Source organism: Pinus tabuliformis, chromosome 5_1 (assembly GCF_031772625.1).
Source record: "Pinus tabuliformis cultivar Carrire ecotype Pingquan chromosome 5_1, CPIR1, whole genome shotgun sequence".
In the NCBI taxonomy this organism is placed as follows: Eukaryota; Viridiplantae; Streptophyta; class Pinopsida; order Pinales; family Pinaceae; genus Pinus; species Pinus tabuliformis.
In genome coordinates, this window is record NC_142305.1 from 293759330 (window position 1) to 293778795 (window position 19466).

A 19466-nucleotide genomic window follows, 5' to 3' on the forward strand; every position below is an offset into this window, starting at 1 on the left:
TATTTTATCTTAATCTCGTGAACTGGTTTGATTGATTTGTTAAATATGCAGTCAGTTACAGACATAATACACAGAGCAAGCAAATCCACCCCAACAACTCTAATGTTGAAACCCGAAAGACATTGCACCTACAATTTCCATGATTTTACTTTGAAGGATGGATGGTCTAAAACACAAAAGTATGTCCTCGGACCTGCTCTACCCAATGAATTATTTTTGGGTACATCTTTACCAACAAAATCTGGTTGTAAACTCCAACTTTGCTCTTAACCTCTACATTGTTCTCTGTTGTTCGAAAACCAGATCATATTGACCCTCTAAATCATATGTATACAGTCCGCACATCGTTCTGTCCAAAACCTGTACCACATCCTGGACATTTGCGGTGCCGGGTCTCCAAGTTCCGTTGTATACAAGGGCCACAAAACAAGTGGAAGCACTTGGTAATCACAACTTCTTTGGGCCTATCATGGCAAACACTACATTTTAAAATTGCCTTGTACTCTTTGACTTCTTCTTGAAGTCTTTTTACTACTGTTTCACCATCGTTAAGGGAAATGAGGCATGTAAATTTTATGTTCAAAACGACCAGTTCTTCCTCAATTCTCTTTTTCCCGAACCTCTCATTCTTCAACTCCACTTGCAGATCAGTAATTCTGCGTTTGCACTGTTCAGCCTCCTTTTGCACAGCCTCAAGACAAGCCTTAAGAAATGGGAAGATACCGAACATTTCCGATGAAATAAACCTTGACAAAAATGGCATCGAAGAGGTCAATCCAGTTTCTTGAGCGCGGCCATGGAGCATAAAAAGCTTCCAACCATCCATTCACCAATTTATCTGGAATACTTTGGGACATAGTCATTGCCTGGCTGTTTGGGTTGTTTGCATCAGGAAAAACATGATCATAAGATAAACCATTCAGCATGCCATTGACAAAACCTTCTCTGCCACCCGTTTGCGTGGAAAAAGAACTCTTGTGGAGCTAGGCCACGAAGATAATGAACTACATCTCTCTCTGGCACTTCATCAAACACTTGCGCCCAAGACATAAATGCTATTCCATGAATTTGCCACCTGCCAATAATTGGTTTCACCCACAGCGGAAAGAAATCTCCACCGGCCCATTTGTATAGACCTCAGCCTCATTCTTATCCTTTTCCTTTTTTAAAATCGAAGTCGGTTCTCTTAGATCCGTAACCAAAGCCTGCAAGGATTTTATTTTAGCTGCATGATCTGCACATTTATCTGACAGTTTTTTGTATTCATTTGACTTTATATTAAGTATAGTTGTGAGGGAATGGACCTCTGCCCGCAATGAATGAACTTCAAAGGTTGTCTCCTTAAATTTAGTTAAATGTGCTTGCATCATACCCATCTCTTTATGTAGAGTTGAAACCATCACTTTAAACTCACTAATAGTGTCTTTGCATGATATGAAGAACCAACAGATCCATTAGCAACATTGTAATAGCTGTCCACATATTTATTGAACAAAGATTGCTGCCCAAATGGCTGTATGATAGGCATTGGTCATGCATCCATCAATGAACCAATTATTGCACCCTCTCTAAGAAACTCACACTGACCAAACTTAATGACAAGCATACATGCAGGAGCTTGAGAACATGCCACCTGTAAAATGCATCCACCCCAGAACTATTTTGCATGACAGCTACTATGGATTCGAACAAATCCCCAATTTCGTAGCACGCTACGAAATCACTAAAACATGTTGCGCTGCGAAACTGCTAAAGGATTCATGCGCTGCGAAAACACTTTGTCCTTAAGCTAGTCTGAGCAATTTTTGGCAACAGAATTTTCAGTGATAACAGTTGCTTTAACAAGTGACGGAAACACAACATCACTTTCACAGTTTAAAATGCATCAAATGATTTACAAAATCACGACCATGACAAACTAACATATCTAGAAACCATTTTTCACTTATCAATGTGAATGGGTCACCCCCTGCGGTGGTCTTGCTTGTCGAGCGAATTTTTCAACTGGTTCATGCACCGATGCTTTGTCTTTAAGGCATTGCTCTGGATGGAGCCTCCAACACGTGGCTCTTTGACGACCACTTTTGTTGCAATGACTACAATAGGTCTTCTTCCTCTAGATCTACTTTACCTTCTTCTTTGCCTGCTGTTGAGAGGGTCTTTCACTCCTCCTCCTTTTGTGTGTTTCTATTCTTTTCCAGCACTCAACAAATGTATGGTTATGTAATCCACAAAAGTACATGTTTTTCGATGCCATGTTCTACATCCATCATTAACAACATGATTGTAATCAAAATGAACATGCGTGTATTGTGACTGGTTATACCTTTCCTTGTTGTCTCTGGAGTCATTATGGCAGTGAGAGCTTACCTCAACTCTTTCCTTGAAATGGGCACTGCCATGGGCTGATGGTGATGAGCTCCCATCATTCTCTTACCTTGATGATTTCAACGATGTCTCGGAAGCATCTCACACCTTCGAGCATTCTCCTTCAGTGTATCCCAAACCTGGAAATCGAGGTCTCTACACAACCTCCAATGGTTGAGTCATGCCTTACTTATTAACACCAAGTTATTTTTCCTTCTTGTACCTTATCCTCATAAGGAGCCTCATGTTTGTCCCTGTAATTGGTATCTCCACATTTCCAACATAAATCATACTATGTGAAGATGAAACTGAAGGGGAATCAACATCTTTTACCTCCACTATTGAGTTGGAAAGAACTGATGAGGGCTACCCATCATCTGTTGTTGGTAGTTCGCTGGTTGTCTTGGTGCATTCCCCAACTTCCTTCCTCACATACCCAAGTCCTTCATGACTGGGTAATTCCTCTAGTTTGATGGGGTTGACAATGCCCTAGCCATTAATGCCCAAGCCTTTTCCTTCATGCCCCATTTTCCTCAACAATTTGGAGCGAATTCTTGTGGTATGATTTTCAAAAACAACAAAGTCATCATCAAGAAACATACATGAAGTCAAAGACTTACTTTTTACCTCACATGGGTCACGCTGCAGCTTTTCTAAGGCCTCGTTCTTAGCTTGCAACTGTCATAGAAAACTATGTTTCTACTCTTTCTCTTCTTGTAGAATCATCTTCAATTCAACATTCTCTACTTGAAGACTCTGGTTGTTGTGCTTCAGTTCTTCTAGGGCCTCTTCCATGGCTCACAACTGAAGTTGTAATCGCTGCTTTTCCTCTGTCTCTTTTTGTAGAGCTTCAAACATTATTTCCAACTTTTGGGACACTCTGATCATGGTCTCATACATCGGTTTGTCATCCTCCATCGCTGCACATTCCATTGTTCACGCTTGCAATTCACATCCATGTAAAGACCGCTCTAATACCAAACTTGATCAGAGTTGACTCATCTCTCGGATCTAGCCAAGATCTTTTACTTCCGTGATGTGGTTATAATTTCATTTAAAAGAGCATAAAGTAACATATGTGCATGCTGTAAAGAAGAGGGAACATGACAACAATCAACAACATAAAACACAAGATGTTGATAATGGAGTTTGTCCAGGAGGGACTATGTCTTTAGGCCACGGTGTCAAGATGGTGTAAGTCACTACATTAAGTGCTAAAAAGAGTGATGACATACATGAATGTGTTTTCTCTATCATGCAAGAGATTCTCCCTCACACAGGAGTGGCTCCACAAGATGTTCCACTGCAGGAACTCTCCTTCACAAAATGACTCCTATCAACATGACATAATTTCACGTATGATAATAATGAGCATCCCACCAACATGGCATCAAAGGGATCTCAATTCAAACATACATGGCGACACATGAGTATCCCATCAACATGACGACAAAGGGATCTCAATCAAAACATGAAAATAAGTACATCTCACATCAAGAAAAAAACAAGATCCCACATCAAACATCAAACAGGGATCTATATAGCACAATGCATCTAAATAAAAGAGAGAAGAAGTACATGATCACATTGCATACACCTCACATCAAGGAGTTATCTGAAGAAGAGGATGATAAACTGCTAGATCTATATGTACCATCAATCTCGTGGCATCGAATGTCATGGGAATGACTGCTCGTACATTGAATGCTGACACCTACACTCCACTTTGAAAATATTATGAGAAATGGAATGATCAAATGGAAAATCTGATTACACCATTTGATTCATGGCTTTGAATAGTGTAAAATCAACTGTCAAATTTCTGAATTCTGACAAACTGAAAATCTGGGGCTACATGAATCTTTTAGATTCCCCGTAGTGTTTTCGGGAAAACTAGTGTCCATTCAGAGCTACTAGTCCCACTAAGACGGGTAGCTATCTTAGAAACAAACAATACAAAGTAATTTGTGTTTTCCTTTATGAGAGATAGATGAGAGAGAAGCAGAGAGTACAAACCTCAGTCTTTCACTTGGCTCCTTGCTTGTTTCCTCTCTCCTTTGATAGAGCTTCGCCACTCCTTTCTCACTTGTCCCGCTTCAAAGAACACCTGTAGAGTCAAAGCAGCAAAATACCATCAAAGCATAGAGATCTATAACCATAAACAATGTAGAATCAAATGTACATTAACCATACAAATGCATACACAAATACAAGATTTAGAAATATACAAGTATATGGAGGAAAACTCAAATAGCTTTATTGATAGAAGTAGTAGAAGAGAGGATTACAACCCAGTTGTCTGATCCAGCATCATCCTCCCAGCATGAAAGCCCTCTTCACCTCATGAAAATCTAGATCACCCAACAATACAATGTCTCAAAGAGAAACCAACAACACTTCCTTACAAATTACAAAATTCCAGCCTCTGGATCTCTAGGATGAGGGATACATATATAGATATTTGGAGGGGGGTGAGTCAGCTCCTAGGATTTTGATTAGTGTTATTTCGCTGATAGTTCTTGGTTCCACTTGGAGATTTCATGATCTCTTACTCATCCCTGGGCTAATCCAGAGAGGCAAGTGTCATATGAGCAGTTTCTAGAAGATTCTCTGGGTTTCCACCTAGTAAACTGCCTCTACCATTTGTCTGCTCTCGCTCATCGCACCCTACAATAAGGTTTTTCAGTATGCATTGCACCCTTTGTGTGTAGCAGGTGAGATGCATCACACACTTAGCATGGAGCAGTCTGTATGGTCCAGTTTTGACCAGTTCTGAGTAGTTTTTCAGGGAGAACTTCTGGGAAATGATGTAATCAGTTGACCTTGATCCTTTAGGGTATGAAACAACACTTTTAGGGGTTTGAGATCCCTTGGTTTATCGACATATGTGATTGGGGTTGCAGTGCCAAAATATGTCTATAACAGTTTCCCCCTAAAGCATGAGGTCATAAATCTTCTGATGTCGGGTAAAATGCTTTATCATGAGGATCCGAGGTTTTTCGAACTGGAAGGTAACCTGTAATAAGATGCAATACAATACATTATCTTCATAATATTTTCATGATCTAGCTGAGGCGGGCATTCCCATGCTCAACTTTATAAATTCATTTTCATGTACATAGGACAGACAACCGTCTGTGTGGTAGACTGATGATTCTGGTAGAGCCATCATCCCTTAGCTTGGATGATTATCTGTGCAGCTATGGAGTACATTTGATGTCTTTATTTTCCTGAATATATCGCAGCCTGGATGGATGAAACTAGATCCGGGGTCTTCAAACTCATTCAATCTTCGCCCGAAGTACAAGTCGATCCATGTGAAAAGATGTTCTGATGTCGAACATGGAAAGACATCACCTGATTACCAGCCAATGATGTAAGCTGTTAACAGGTGCGAGAGGAATCACCGATAATGATAATGACCCTCAAGGTACTGCAGTACAATTCACGTGGTGTGAATACATGAGTCGATGTCGAACACCACGTAAAATCTTTTAGTCGAAGGCCATTGATGTAAACTTGTCGTCGGAAGTGAGAAACTTGCCATTGAGGCATGCAAGCTTCAAAGTACTGAAAGGGTTGTTCCTAAGTCAACTTCTTGGATAATGAGCTGATGTCAACAAGAAGTAACCCATCGTAGGAGGGCCTTAATGAATCCCACATCTACGACACGGAACGGAGCAAATGATTTTGTGGAGGTGAAAACGATCTGATGATACAAGGTTGAGGGTGGCGGTCATGAAAAATGGAGCCTGAAGGTATTGCAGTAGATGAGGCGTTAGCTGGGTTGGTGAATTCTCTGAGCGACTTCTCTTGAACATATCGATGCTACTAAAATGGATTGGTAGTGCTAACCCCAAAAATGGATGGTACGGAGGACCAATGGTGATATGACCGGTGAACGGAATAACCCAACCTGACTCAATCATGGTGATGGAGTGAAAGTGTCATGTTCAAGAGCGACCTACTACCAATGAAGTTCTTCAAGTTTTCTTCCCTTTTTCCCCGGTCATTGCTGACCAGTACCTCTTTATTTTTGTCAAGCTTGAGGAGGATAACATATTCTTGTTCTATAATTTGCCCTTTGGGCAAATCTGTCCCTATGTTTTAGCGAGCCCAGTGACAGTGAAACTCGTTCTTGTCCGTACGGACAAGTTTGTCGCTATTGTTTTAACGAGTTTAACGACAAAGATAACTCGGTCCTTTTCAGTTTTAGAGAGTCTGAAAAGAGACGAAAAGGAAACTCCAGTAGTCCTTTTTCGTAGTATAATCCCTTAAGTCCAAAAAAGTATAAAATAATACGAAAGGGATGACTTTTCCGATCACTTTAGCGAGCTGAAAAAGACAAGCGCTCGATATTTTTGTGTAATGATCCCTCAGGTCCAAAAAGATTAAAATATAGAGGAGGGATGGCACTTCCAATCACTTTAATGAGCTGGAGAGGCCAATTGCTCGGCAATCTTTTCATATTTTACAAGTCTAAAAAGAGCTTAAAGGAGACTCGTTTTTTAGGAACGAGTGATGTTTTCGGATAGCAACTAGTTCCAGGTAAGTTTTGGAACTTTTCAATCATGGCAGTGTAAAGAAGGTGGCTAATAGAATCACTCGTCGCAGTTGTTCCTCAAAAGGGTAAACAATCAAGTGGAGGCGTATGATCGGCTAGAAAGTGGAGGTGATGGTAAGAACACGACCAAGGCTCAAAAGCTGATAGTGATGTGATCACAAAGGTTATTTACTGCAGGTGGATTCATTTTTTAATGAGCTTGAACTCTGGGGGAACATATGCTCATTGCTAGGTTTATTTTTTAACAAGCTTGAACTTTGCGTAAACCTGCTTGTGATAATAGTCAGAGATGTTCAATTCACCATTAACACTATGTTCTCTTGACGGTCGTACTGCCTGTTCAATTGCTCCATCAAATTGATTATAAATGTAAATACATGCTTTAAAAATGAGTTAAACACCAACATCTTACTTGAATTACGTGAATAGTAACATAAAAGTAGTTTCTACCTCTCATTTTTACCATTCCATTCAAATTTGGGATTGTTGGAGCTCTGGAGGTGTTTTCCTCCTCGATTTTCATCAGCTGATTCTGGGAGATTCGATGGACTATTTTCGGCACCGTCTGGGCCAGGTAGGAGCTAACCCTGAGCTCTTCATTTGCATTCTTTCCTTTTTTGATTATGAGTATCTTTTCTTGTTTTTCTGGGCCTCAGGGGTTTGAACAATTCGTTCTCTCCCCATCGCACCTAGTATACATCGAAAGGTGCGATGCATACTGGGCTGGCCATTGGCCAGTCAGTATGCATCCCACCCAGTACACAACTAGGGTGCGATGGACGCAAGGAGGAAAGTTTATGCACTGTTTTTTCATGGAAATTTTGCCTCTTTTTGCCCAAACCAGGATCCTAATTCTTCTCTTGTTTGTTTTTCATAGACTCATTGGATCAAGATGGTCGTTACATGGCATGAACATGAGCATGAAGAAGAGGATATGATTGCCTTACATGATCTGGGTACGGTGACTGCATTGCAGAACTCTGGCTTGCTCAAATTCTTCCGCATATCCAGCGTGACGCAACAAATCAATTTGTTGCAATATTTTCTCGATGCATGGGATCCTACCAACCAAGTGTTCCAGATTTGAGGTAAATCCATCCCTTTGATAGTTGAGGATATCTACTTGTTAACCAGTTTATCGAGGCGTAGTGCCCCTCTCTCACTATCAGGATCTTCTCATGGGGGTGAATCCGTGAGGGATTATATTCACCGGTTCTGTAGAGATGGATCACAGCCGAGTAGGGATGACAAGATCAATATTCAAGATGTCACTAACCGGTCTTTGAGGACTATCTTATTCACCTTTGCTAGATTGGTTGGTAGTGCGGCTCTTCACTTGGCCAACAAGTCCTATATGCAGTATGCCTTGGAATGTCTTGAACCAAAGGTATTCAACTGGTGTGATGCAGTACTTCTGGTTATAAAATAACAACTTACCAGGGTGAAGAATGAAAGATCCAAGAACTTTGGTTATGGTTCTATTCTGACCGCTTTCGCCTTGGAGAGGATCCCACTGATGCAGCCACAGTACATTTCACTCGGACTGCCAGCACCGACGGAACCACGGATGCAGAGATGGGTCAATCTCATGGCCAGACATGCTGGTCAGTCGCAGATTTCATTCTTTGATGCCTTCTTTGAGTGGTTCGACCGTCAGGAGATGGTCTTTGCCAAGTACCCATATGTTGGGATGGATTTCCGGGGTGACCCAGATTTGGTGCTGCCGGCTGGCGAGTAGTGGGGTGTTATAGGTAAAAAGATCTGACCATATCTCTGTTTATTGCTTTTATAATGTTCTTGTGTTTTTTAAATGTTATCAAGACTAATCAAACTCATATGTTTGTGCAGATATTGGACCAGTGCGACCAGTAGCGTGCTCCAGGGTAGCATCTGCTATTCTAGCAAGAGAGGCTGTAGGGAGGGTTGTCCTTCGCGATTTGGATGTAGCCGAGACCCTTGCAGTATTGCAGGATCAGATCGAGGGTCTCACCCTTGGTATTTAGGATGTGAGGACTGAAGAGTTACCTCTGATATTACAGCGCCATAGCACTGGCATGCCGAGTCTATGGACTAGGCTCTTACGTATGATCGCATAGGCGGTGACTTGTTATCACTAGCACCATTAGTCTACGGTGCTTCACTGCATTTTTGAGTTTCTGGGTCGTATGACCGATTTTGTCTTAGACACAGAACATTTTGTAAAAGACTATAAACAGTTATATATATTTTTGATTTTCGGAGCTTTATTTTGGTTAAGTTATATGATCCTGATGCAAATGTTGATTAACATGTTTTTTCTTTTATAAATGCTGCAAATGTCTATCTAACACATAATTAGCTAATGAATCAGTTAATGTGTTTAAGTTTCTAGAAATGTGTTGATATTGAATAGAATCAAATTGCCTTTCCAAAATCCTGACCCTTAGGAACATACGATAGATAGCTGGATTCCGAACAGAATAGATGCCAGTAAGCTGTAGGATGATGAGTTGTGAGTCTAGCTTGACAACAAGTCGGCATATTCCATGTGCGATGGCATCAGAGAGAAGCTCTATCAACGCGTTGTATTCAATGATGTTGTTCATTGACCGACCAATACATACCCCTCTGAAACTCACTAACTCTATGCTTGGATCAAAAATGGCCCAGGCTATAGAAGATAGGTTTCGCGTACTACAACTAGCTCTGTTGGCATATCCAACAAATGATTCCAATAGGTTCGACATCTGCAACAAATGCAAAAGTGGATTACCTAACCAAAACGATCACTCTTGACGAAAACAAAAACGTAACAAAAGCATATAAAGAGATTACTACACTTAGTCAAGCATAGTAACACTTAAGGTACAACCCATTTTAGGGTTGCGACAGTGGAATCCCATCGTAATCTACCAGCTCGTAGGCTCCTTTTGCTAATACTCACTTAACAATGTAGGGACCCATCCACAATGATTGGAACTTACCTGCTCCCAATTTATCGGATTCCTGATCGTAAAGTAAGACTAGGTCACCTTCTGAGAAGACACGGGGTTTGACATTTTTGTCAAATTGCACCTTGACTTGTTTCTTATGAGCTTCGTTAGCCAAGGCGGTGTCACGATGGGTTTCATCCAGTTGGATTAGTTCTAAGAAACGGGCCTCTTCTTCTGAAGTTCCGGGGAGAAGGTCGATTGCGAGCTTGAGAGATGAAATCTCACACTGAATCTGTAAGACAGCTTCCAAGTCGTATACCAACTGAAAGGGTGTAAAATCGGTCACGTTTCTTACCAAGGTTATGTATGCCCATAGAGCTGAGTACAGGATTAAATGCCAATCTCGTTTGTGGGCTCCAATCATTCTCTGCAGCATGCGCTTGAGGACTTTCTTGATTGCTTCAACCTATCCATTAGCCTGCGAATAATATGGAGTAGAACTATCATGGGACAATCCTAATTTGGCAATCAATTCAACCATCATGTGATTGCGAAAATGCGATCCATGATCTGTGACTATAGCCTGTGGAACACCGAACCTAGAGACTACATGATTGAAAAAGAAAAGAGCAGTCGTTTCGCTGCTGTTGTTTAATGTAGGCATCGCCTCGGCCCATTTTGTAAAATAGTCAACTGCAACTATGATATACCCATGCCCCCTGGCCGAGGTGGGGTTACATGTCATGAAATCTATGCCCCATTTGGAAAATGGTCCAACAACAACTACTGGATGTAGAGGTGTGAGTGGTATTCTGGTTTTGCAATTGAAAATTTGACAAGCATGGCAACTTCTGACTGCGATTATGCAATCTTTGAACATAGTAGGCCAGAAATATCTTGCTCATAAGATCTTTTGGGCCGTAGCATAACCAGATTGATGCCCCCCACACGCACCTGAATGGCAATCATTCAGGACTTTTTCGGCCTCCTCATGGGTGAGGCACCTTCGCAGAACTGTATCAATACCACGATGGTAAAGTGTATCACCGACGATCATGTAGTCTTTTGCTTGGTATCGAGTACGTCTTTGTTCGAAGCGAGAGGTATTAGGCCTAAATGTTTGGGTTTAGAGATAGATCAATATATCTCCATACCACGGATCGCTTGACGATATCAGAAACAAAGATTCATCCACGATTGATGCTTTGGATGTTGAATCATTGGACGACAATGGTAAGTCGCATAGTAACTCCGCGAATACTAGAGATTTATTTGATTTGGATTTTACGAACTTCAGATCAAAATCTTGAAAAATGGCTATCCATTTCGAATATTTGCCCCCAAGTAACTGACGCGATAGAATGTAAGTCATAGGGTTGCAATCTGACAAAATGGTGGTTTTGCAAAAGAGGATATAGTGTCGAAATCTTTATATTTCTTGAACAGCTGCAAGTGCCAGCATTTCAACATAGGAGTACTTTCTTTCTGTATCATTTAAGTTTTGACTTAAATAATAGATAGGATGTTCGATTCCATTATCTTCTTGAACTAAAACCATTACGATGGTCGTATCTACTACAGCTAGATACAGGTTAAAGTCTTTTGATAGTCAAGAGCATACATTAATGATACTTTTATTAAGGATTCCTTTAGAGCATCAAAGGAATATTGCGCAACCTGATCCCAGTTAAAGGGCACTTCTTTTTTCAAAAGACGCGTATAACCTTTAGCAAGTTTGGCGTAATTCAGAATGAACCTCCTCAGAAAGTTTTCTTTCCCTTGGAGTTTCTGAATCTGAAGCAAATTTGAAGGTGGAGGCATGTCGATGATTGCCTGAACCTTACATGGGTCGAGTTGAATCCCATCCTTAGAAACCACGAAACCAAGTAAACAACCAGAACTGACACAAAACACACACTTGTGTGGATTGAGTCGTATCTTGTAGTGTCGGCAATGTAGAAATATAGCTCTCAAATGCTGCGGATGGTCAGTCCGCTTTCGCGAATGAGCCGGTAGATCGTCGAGATATGGTTGAATGATGTTCTTGATGTCATGGAAGGCATAGTTCATAGCCCTCTGAAAAGTTGCCCCTGCGTTCTTTAAACTGAAAGGTAGTTTGCAGTACGCGAATGTGCCCCACGGACATATAAATGCAGTCTTCGACTGGTCCTATGGGCAGATATTTATTTGATTATACCCGAAAAATCCATCCATGAACGAAAATATTTCGCATTCGGCGCATTCATCAATTATCTGGTCGATGAAGGGTGTAGGGTAGTTGTCCTTTGGACAAGCTTGATTTACATCCCTGTAATCGACACACACTCTAATTGTTCCTTGCTTTTTCATCACAGGAACAATATTCAATACCTAATCAGTTAGAGGAACCGGGTAAATGAAACTAGCATGTAAAAGTTTTTCAACTTCTGCCTTGATGGCAGCGGCTTTCTTCGGGTGCACCTGCCGAAGCCGTTGTCATACCAGTTTGACATCTGGATACATCTTGATTTCGTGTTCAACTATACTCGAGTCTATGCTTGGCATTTCTTCATATGACCATGCAAAGACATCTTTGAATTTGTGAAAGAGAGCGCAATATATTTCCAATTCTGCAGAAGAACAAGATTTTCCGACATGAATATTCTCTACAACATTATGTTTGGTCGAGATATTTATGGCGATACTTTCTTCAATATTGGACAGATTTCTCTCAGAATCCACCGTATTTACAGTATTTGATAGAAAATAAAAAAATGAAGGATGATTAGGGTCACTAGAATAATCTTTGTTGTAATCTGGAAGATGGGGACGATGGTGGTAATCTTCCCATGGTGCCTCTCCTATCATCATTGACTGAATAATTCCTTCATCTGTAGAATGTACATGTGACCAAGGATATGAAGAGGTGCCATATTCCTTAGACCTATCTATTCAAACACTCGATGAGCGTTGATTTGGGTTTGCCGCCTAGGCCAAGAAAATTGATTGCTACAAAATTTCTATTGGGCTTGGAGGCAACACCTATTGATGATCCGTGCTAACAAAATGTTCGGAAATCTTCTGAATCTGTGTAGATATGGAAGATATAATATTGCAGGTTTCCACCGTGGTCACTTCCACCAGATTACTCGAAGGCAGTAGTGAAAAAGTACCCATTAAGGCAGGGTCTTTTAGGAGGTCTACTCCAACATTTTGAAGCGAATGAGAGCTTCCATGGATAATTGGAATGCTTCCTGTAACTTGTGAACTGTTGGGGAGGAAGGTTTTTTGATCAACAATTGTAATTCCTCCTTGAAAGGGAAATGCAATCTTTCTAAAGTATTGACGAGCCCCAAAAATGGATAATTATTTGGGCTCATTCAACCTCTTAATTCAACTTAATCCACCATTCTCATTAGTTTATTGCATGTTTTTAATTATATTTATGCTAATAGAGTGAATTGGGTTAGTCATTATGCCAACAAGTCTAATGGGTGCTTTGTGTAGCCTTTTTGGTCAATTTGGAGACAAAATTGAAGGTTTTAATGAGCACTTGGCAGCCAAATTCGTGGGAGAACAAGGGAGAGGATTTGTAGGAAGGTATCCCCTTCATTTATGGGCCCTTACCTCGAATTCTCCACCATCAGCTTGGAGTTCAAGGGCCACCAAATCAATTAAGACAAGGGCAGACAAGCAAGTCAAGTAGGACTGCTGTTAACTACAAGTTTTGGGCAGCCGAGTCCCTAAAGTTTAGGAGGATTGTTGGGGTCCTCAATTTGTATAAATAAGAAGGCTTAGGGCCTCATTTTGGTTAGCTAGTGGTTAGTCATCTTGTAGCTAGTAGTTGGCCAATGGTTAGTCATTTTCTAGGCAGAAGTTAGCTAGTTTGTATTTCGATTTTTAGGCAATAGATTAGCTTTGCTTTCAGCTCATTTTCAAGTTCTCCTTGTGGACAGTTTTGATGTAACTCTTCTTTTATTGCTCAATAAAGATGAATCCAGCTTTGCACCAGCTCTAAATCTCTCTTAGGAGGCTATAGCTCTTGGGGTTGGGCCCATCTCAAGCACCTAATACCTCCTTTGTATACTTTCATGTGTCTTTGCTGCATTCTTAAAATAAAATCTGCTAATTAGATTTAAATGTTGTGTTGTTATTTAAGTTGCTCTTGATGATTAAAAAGGTTCTTCATGTTCAGATTTACTTGATTGGTTAATCACAGGGAATATATTCAGAAAAAGGCTACCAAGTACTTTGGATCTCACCTCCCCTTCAGTGGAATCATGAGCTGGGACCAATGTAACCTTGCTGCCAACAAAAACACATTCTTTGCTTCACCATGCAATCATTAGTGTTCGAATCTCATTTGCAGAACTTGATATCAGTTTTGGATGCATGTTTAGGTTTATGATTGCTTAGTTGCATAGTTGTTTCACATGGTTTCATTGCAAATAAACTTCTGTTCATTTCCTTTTGCTGTTAGGTCAGATTAGAGTGAAGTAACTAGGTCATAGGTTTTATAAGTGTTTGTTTGTTCAGTTTGAAAAACCGCTTGCAGAGTACCTGTTATCCTTCCTTACCTGCCCATACTCCATCCAACCTACCTACTTCACCCTTCACTCAGAACCCTTACCTTACATTTGCCTCATTCGCTTACTTTGCCATGATTCTCATCTTCTTGTACAACATCGTTTCATCCCTCCTTGAACAAATCTCACCATCTACACCACTCCTCAACTCCATCCTCCAAGTCTTGAACTCCCCTACACCCCTATTTCACCTCCATACTCATTCCTCCACCTTTTTCCCTCCATCCATGCTTCAAAACCCCATTTCTGAACATCCTGTAGAAAAATTACAGAACATCCTATAGAAATCCTAGAACATCCTGTAGAACCCCTGCAGACTTCCTGTAGAAGCTCATAAACGTGGTTTCTTGGCAGCCAAACTTTGTGAAACTCTCTGGAAGGGTGTTAGGGACTCCTTAGACCCTCTCTGAACCTTCCCGACCTCTTCCAAGCAATTCTCCTCCTTGATCCACCTCTGCACAGGAAAAAGCCAGTTAAAAGCACATGCATGATAATTCTAATAACTTATTCAAAAATACAAAAAGATGTTTTCTTCAGGTAGAGGTAGTCTAGACACATGTATCTTACCTTCATAGAAGTAATGGCATCTCTTTCAGTAGTTTGCATTCTCATCTTTGCATCAGTAGGACTAGCTGGTAGAATTAGGGTTTGTTAGGGTTTGCGTTCCCTTTTTGGCTTTCAGTTTCTTTCCGCAAGTAGATTAGCTTCCTTTGAGTTAGCTTTCATCCATCAATTAAAAAACTTCTTCTAAGAGCTCATAGAAGTTGGCTTAAGCTCCTAGTGGACTTGTGCCAGTTGACCAAGTGACAGCTGCGGCAAGAGCTAGCACTTGTGCATACAGCACCGTCGCTTCCAAGTTTGTTACGAACTACCGGGTTGATAAAATTAAAGAAGGGAGTTCCAGGAGTTGTAGCATTATTTCTACAATACTGGAGCCCACCATCTTTTTGGCGCCGTTGCCGGGGAAGCGTCAGAGTATTGGTATTTGCTGCTATTCTTCTATTTTCCTCTACAACCTTCTGCTAAGTAGTTTATTTCATTTCCATTATGAAATTTTGTTTATGCAAAAGTAGATTAGCATGTCCCGCTTTCATAGATTAGCATTTCAATTCCGCAATTTCATTTCTGCAAGCGTAGATTAGCATTTCAATTCCGCAAGCGTAGACTAGCATTTCATTCCTGCAATTTCATTTGAGCAAAATAGATTAGTCCTTTCTTGCTTTCATTTCAATTCCGCATTTTCATTTTAGCAAGATTGTTAGTTGCAGTTCAATCTATTTCAGTTTTGCAGGTAGAAGTAGAAAAAAGCAAAAATCAGCCAAAATATTTCATTTCATGCCTTGAAGGAGTAGAGATAAGTTAGAAAAATGATTGCACAACACCCCCACTGCTTCACACAGCCAACATTCTCTCTTCTTCGATGGCTGTGGTTAAAGAACCCTTAGGTGGACAGCAAGACATATTTGAAGAACCTCAAGGGAAGAAGTAGAAGAAACCATTCCTCTAGAGCAAATGGCTACAAGCAGAAATGTTTGGAGCAACACCTTTTCCAAAAGAAGCAAGAGGAAGCCAAGAGGGCTTTGGTCATCTTTTGTCCCAGGTGCACTAGAAAGCATCGTAGGAACGAATGTCCATTGCACTCCATAGAAGTGTGTTTTGTTTGTGAAAGAGACCATCCTACGAATCAGTGCCCTTCCTTGCCCGGAATCAAAGCTGCCTATCAAAGGGCTAAAGGAGCCACTGAACCACTCTATTATATGAACCAAAGGAGTCTGCATGGACCTAGATCTTACCAGCAGGAACTGCAAGGGACACCCGAGACCTATTATGACCCCTATCAAGCCACTTTCATGCCTTCTTGGGGTCCCCCTGCTCATCCTCCCTAGTTCACACCTCCTCCTTGTTCCTTCATAGATCCATATTCTGCCCAGCTAGCTGCTCATTCATTTCACTCTTATGCTTAGCCACAGCCTCATTGGAATGCACCTCATCAGGGGTGGAGGCCCCAGTACAACACTCCTCCCTCTTCTTTTTCTCCACCACCTACTCAACCGCAACCATCGCCTCCTCCTCCACCAAGGCAGCCCCACATACCTATCCAACCACAACCCCATGCACATCCATCTCAAAAATACACCCCCACTCCACTACCCGTACCACCATTTCCAAAACCATACAATGGAGCAGCTCAACCCAATTGCAAAGCTGAGGCACAACATGTCCAAACAACTCCTCTTGAGCTCAATGATCTTCACCATAGCTCAGGAAGAGTATTGCAAAAAAGAGACCATATTGACAACATTGAAGGACCAAAGGCAAAAGAAGATTTAAAAGAGGAGATCAAAGAACCAGGGGCTGCACTTGATGAAGAGAAGAGTTCAGAATCAGAGATCAAGAGAGTTCCCTCATGGTTACCAAAAAATCCTCCATGTACTCAAGAGAAAGATCAGCAAAAAGAGGAAGATGAGAAGGTCATGATAGGAGCTGACATGAAGAATGATCCAGATCAACAAAAGGACCAAGGATATCAAAGCTATATTGAGACATGGTTCCAGACAGTCACTAAGTTGCAGCAGTACTCTCTCCCTCAGCTATGTTTGATCCCTTCAAAGTCAGATCATTTTGTCTCTGAAATCTGGATAGTTGTCAAAGCATGCATTTCGAGCCTTCACATCATCTTGTCTCTAATCTCGATGTGCACATGGCTCCATTGGAAGTATTCTTATACTTGAAAATGATTTTGTTTTTCAAGTAGGGTAGGGTAGGAAAAAGGAAAAAAAAAAAAGGAAAAAAATGAAAATAAGAAGAAAAATAAAAATCTAAGGTGAAAACCTCCTCCGAGGCGCCTTATATTGGCTCATTGATTGAAAACCTCCATGAGGCGGTCAATCGGTTGGGAAAAAAGAGAAAAGAGAATAAGATCTCTGGGTGAAAACCTCCCTTGGAGGCGCCCAGGGCAGGCAATTATGGTGAAAACCTCCATGAGGCGCCCTAGTTGTTTTTCAAAAAAAAAAGAGAAAAAGAAAAAGAAAAATAAATCTAATTTCCATTGAATAATTTCAGGTTGCAGCAATGACATTGCAGGTCAGGAGGATCACTCAAAACAAAGATAAAGGAGTTTTTGTGCCTTCTAGAGGAAGTTCTATATTTCTACAGGAAACATCCTGTAGAACCTTCAAGCGAGTCAGATTCGATTTTGGAAGGGGATCTAAAGCTTGGAATCCATTGGTTATGCCTGCAAGCATCCATGTTCCAATTCCTCACCCTTTTCCATCATCTTTTCCACCTCATTGTGCTTCTTCATTGTGCTTCTATAGGAAGTTCCTGTAGAAATTGTAGGAAGCTAGAAATGGATTTCAAAAAGGTGGTTTGGCGAACATGGTAGCTTCCTCAAGGGTTCAGAAGTCCTCCTGCACTTTTCAAACTCCTCCTCCATCATCTCCATGCCTGCATCACAACCCAAGTTCATTTTTCTTACCATGCAACAAAACTGCAGAATGCCTTGAAGCAAAAATACCTAGAACAAAATTTGTTTTTGCCCTAACTTGAAAACCATGCATCCATTTGAACAACCATTTTATGGGGAATCATACAGGGGTGATGGCAACATGCTTGAGCAGTTTCAGCCAATTTCGGTGCACGGTTTCCAAGAAATTAGCCTCCATCACCATCAGCCATTTTTGCATTTTCTCCATATCCGTGCATCCGTTTCAAAACCTCTTTCATGGGGAGATGCATATGGGTGATAGTAACCTACCCAAGCAGTTTCACCTGATTCCGATGCACGGTTTCTGAGAAATTGATCTCTGAAATCTTCAACCATTTTCCATTTTTATCGAAATTTGTGCATCCATTGATCACGATTTTGCTATGGGAGGTGCATCATGATGATAGGAACATGCTCAACAATTTTCAGATCGATCCGGTTTACCGTTTGGGAGCAATGGTGAAAACAAGTTTTTGTTCAGTGAAAATTTAGCAGTAGCAGCTTGAGGGTGCAGATCTGAGCGTGGAAATGAACTCCTGTAGCATGCATCCGGCTAGAGGACAACTGCACAAGGAAAACAACCAAAAATCATCATCCAAGCCCTCGTGCAACCAAAGAAACCAGTGCATGCAGAAATGACTAGCGTCAGCACCTCACAGCAGCCATTTGACTTCAAGTACGTGACTGAACCTCGTTCTTCTATTGCACAAATCTAATTTAAAAACTGCATGAATGAATGGAATGGTGGAATTGAGCCACGAATATAGCAGGATTAAGCCGATAGTTCCTTGTCCAATTCTCTATCAATCAGCCAGGAATCATGCAACGTATGTGTTAGACAACTCACGTGAAATTTGAAAAAACACAGACAGTTGTGGATATTTTAAACTCCAGTGCAACTAAGGGTAAGCGATTACAGGCAGATGGCACTGCAGGGGACCAACATTTTGCATGAGCAGCGCACGTCTCTGCCACCTCACCACAAATCACGCAGTAATTAAAGGAATGCTCAGCTGAAGACTCACGTTAACTGCTGATTCATTTACACTTGCAAACCTCTTCGGCTGAATCCTTTGCCTCTGAATTCTGTTAAACTGACGTAATTCACCAAGTTTTTTCACTTGTTCAAAATTCTCCTGCATACCAAGATCATTCAAAGGCACTGAGACATCCTACAGAAGCCGGCCAGCGTTCTACAGGAAGACGTCCTACAGGAAATACAATATATCCTTCTAAAGCAGAGAAACCCATGTTTGTTGCGTCGGAATTGGAAATCTCAAAACGAGGTAGGCTCGAAAAAACTCCTCTATGCATGGTATGTTTTGAAAAGGTGGTGAATTGAACAGCATAAGATTGGGGAATCAGAGAAAAAATCTACCTGTGAATTGGAAGAAAAACATTTGCCTGTGTATTGCATTAGGTTTCCCAGTGGTTTCTGCATCAAGATTCTCCTCCACGTTTCCTGTTTTTAAAAAAAATTCTCCTATAGGGAAGATATATGCAGCTGTGGAGGCCAGCCTGTGTATGAAAAATTTTAAATTTGCATATCTGTATGTGTGCTAAGAAGAAAA

At 41.0% G+C, this 19466-nt stretch overlaps 1 pseudogene; it reads right to left on the reverse strand.

The window, feature by feature from the left end:
• Positions 1-322: 322 nt before the first annotated feature.
• Positions 323-826, reverse strand: LOC149164501 (E3 ubiquitin-protein ligase BRE1-like 2 pseudogene; annotated as a pseudogene).
• Positions 827-19466: the final 18640 nt, after the last annotated feature.